This window comes from Jatropha curcas, unplaced genomic scaffold (genome assembly GCF_041381405.1).
Source record: "Jatropha curcas cultivar XTBG-Jc1 unplaced genomic scaffold, XTBG_Jcur_1.0 HiC_scaffold_686_pilon, whole genome shotgun sequence".
In the NCBI taxonomy this organism is placed as follows: domain Eukaryota; kingdom Viridiplantae; phylum Streptophyta; class Magnoliopsida; order Malpighiales; family Euphorbiaceae; genus Jatropha; species Jatropha curcas.
Genome location: NW_028322521.1, coordinates 13,749 through 16,606, shown reverse-complemented (window position 1 = coordinate 16,606; position 2,858 = coordinate 13,749). Strand labels below are relative to the sequence as shown.

The 2,858-nt window shown below is 37.3% G+C and overlaps 1 non-coding gene across 1 annotated transcript; it reads right to left on the bottom strand.

The window, feature by feature from the left end:
• Positions 1 to 642: 642 nt before the first annotated feature.
• LOC149491748 (small nucleolar RNA R71) lies at positions 643 to 747 on the bottom strand. The gene has a single exon (XR_016319290.1). It is a non-coding gene; the product is annotated as a small nucleolar RNA R71 (small nucleolar RNA).
• Positions 748 to 2,858: the final 2,111 nt, after the last annotated feature.

Sequence of the window (2,858 nt, the reverse complement as noted above, 5' to 3'; positions counted from 1 at the left end):
ATTTAGACATTTATTTATTCATTTGTTTTTTATTCGTTTAATTTTTCTATAGAATATCTCAGGTTTTATGCAAAGAAGATCTAGAAGAACAGAACTCTGATCTTTGATCCAGAAGTTGAGGAAAAACACTTACAGAAGAAATAACGCCAGCAAGGAGAGAACTAAGAAAATAGATCCGAACAACAATCAAATATGGACAGAATAATCCTCAAACTCCCGAAACATACCTCTTCCTGTGAATCCTAGAACAGGACAGCAAACAAAATATCAGCACATTGCGAGATTATACCACGCCTTCTCTTAATGGAGCTACCTCTAGTATCACTAGACCAAGAGTGGAAGCTAATAACTCTGAAATCAAAACCAGTAATTATTCAATTACTTTCCACTTCTATTCAATATGGGGGGCTCCTAGTGAAGATCCCTAACGCTCACCATCACTTAATTTATTGGGAAATTTGTGACACTTTTTAAACACAAAATGGTGTTTCTGAAGATGTCATTAGATTTAAGACTCTTCCTTTTACTCTAAGGGGACAAAGCACGATCATGGTTACAATCTTATCCCGCTGGAAGTTTTACAACTTGGGAAGAGTTAGCCCATAAATTTTTGGCTAAATTCTTTCCATCTTCTAAAACACCAAGCTGAGAAATGAGATCATGACTTTTGTTCATCATGATCAAGAAAACTTATATGAAGCTTGGGAAGATTTAAAGATTGTTAAGAAAATGTCCCCACCATAGTCTGCCCAAATGGTTATAAGTCCAAACTTTCCATAATTCTTTGTCCACCTAACATTAAAATTACACCTGATGCAGCTGCAGGAGGATCTTTTGAAAGAAAGGAGATCGATGAGGCATACGATTTAATAGAAGAAATGGCAAGCAATAGCCATTATCAAAGCAGTTCTGAAAGAAGAAAAACTGCAGGAATCTATGAAATTGATGCCATCACAGCACTAAATGCAAAGGTTAGACAAACATAGTAAGAAAGTTAGTCTTACTAACCACTAAATCTATGAACTCCATCATGCAAACTTGTGACAGATGCAACGAAACACATGGAGTTGGAGAATGCATGTTAGATTCTGCAATCCACACACTTTGGAGCACAGTAACTATGTGATGAACCAAGGAAGGAGGAATTACCCATACTCGAACCCTTACGACACAGGTTGAGAAATCATCCAACTCTTTCAAATGGTAATTCGAACAACCTTTAAATGCACCACCAGTTTTCTTACCTCGGAGAAAAAAGTCTCATGATGATCTCCTTATTGCTCTTTACGGAATCGCACAGGGGATTGCATGAATGAAATAAGAGAACACAACAAAATCCAACAAGCTGCGATAAGAAATCTGGAGATCCAAATGGGACAGTTTGCAAATATGATGGCGAGCTAGACCTGAAGGTATGTTACCTATTAATACTGAAAAAAATCCTACAGAACATGTACAAGCCATCACTTTGAGGAGTGGCAGAGAATTGGAGGACCAAGCCTATAGAAAGGAGAAAGAAGAAGAGAGAAAGGCACCTATCATTGATCTAGTGGAGAAGGAAGAAGTAAAACCCTATGTTCCACCCGTTCCATTTCCACAAAAGTTGAAAAAGACGCAGGATGACCAAAGCTTCATGAAATTTCTTGACGTCTTCAACAAAGCTTCAAATAAACATTCCCTTGCTGAAGCTCTTGCTCAACATGCCCAGCTATGCAAAATTTTTGAAGGAAATCTTGAGCAAGAAAAGAAAAATTGATGATCAGGGGATGGTAATGCTGACAGAGGAATGCAGCACAATTATCCAAAATAAATTGCCTCCTAAACTTAAGGATCCAGGGAGTTTCTCTATTCCTTGCAATATTGGCAATTTAGTTTTGAAAAGGCTTTAGCTGACCTAGGAGCTAGTATAAATCTTATGTCTTATGAAGTTTTTAAAATGCTAGGTATGGGAGAGCTCAAGCCAATGAGGATGTCTCTATAATTGGCCGATCGATCGATCAAATACCCCAAGGGAATTGTAGAGGACGTACTTGTCAAGGTTGGAAAATTTATCTTTCCTGTTGATTTTGTTATCCTTGACATTGAATGAAGGAAGAGAAGGACCATTGATCCTTGGAAGACCTTTTCTTGCAACTTCAAGAACTCTAATTGATTTACATGATGGAAAACTGACATTGAGCGTATGGTCAAGAAGAAGTTGTTTTTGATGTGTTAAAATCTTGTAAATTTCCCTATGGACTGCGATGATTGCTTTAGAATAGATGTAATTGATAAATGTGTAAAGAACACTTTATATAGCGTAGATGATAGTGATAATAATTCAAAGAAAAAGAAAAGAAAGTACAATAACCAAAATAAGAACTGAAGCAGCTTCCTCTCATCTGAAGCATGCATTTCCTAGGTGAAAACAATCTCTTTCCTATTATTATTTCTTCTTCACCTAACATGTGATCAAGAAGAAAGGTTGTTGCCAGGTCTTGCAAAAACATAGAAAGGTTCTAGGATGGACAATTATTTCTGACTTGCAGGGGATAAGTCCAAGCATATGTATGCACAAAAATCCTGATGGAAGATGACTACAAACCTTCTATTGAACATCAACGAAGGTTGAATCCTAACATGAAGGAAGTAGTCAAGGCTGAGGATCATCAAACTCTTGGACGTCGGAATCATCTATCCAATTTCCGATAGTAGTTGGGTGGAGCCCTGTCCAAGTAGTTCCAAAGAAGGGAGGTATGACAGCAGTGACTAATGAAAATAATGAATTAATCCCTATAAAGAACTGTCACAGGTTTGGCGTGTGTGCATATGATTACAGGAAAATTGAACAAAACAACACACGTAAAGATCATTTTCCC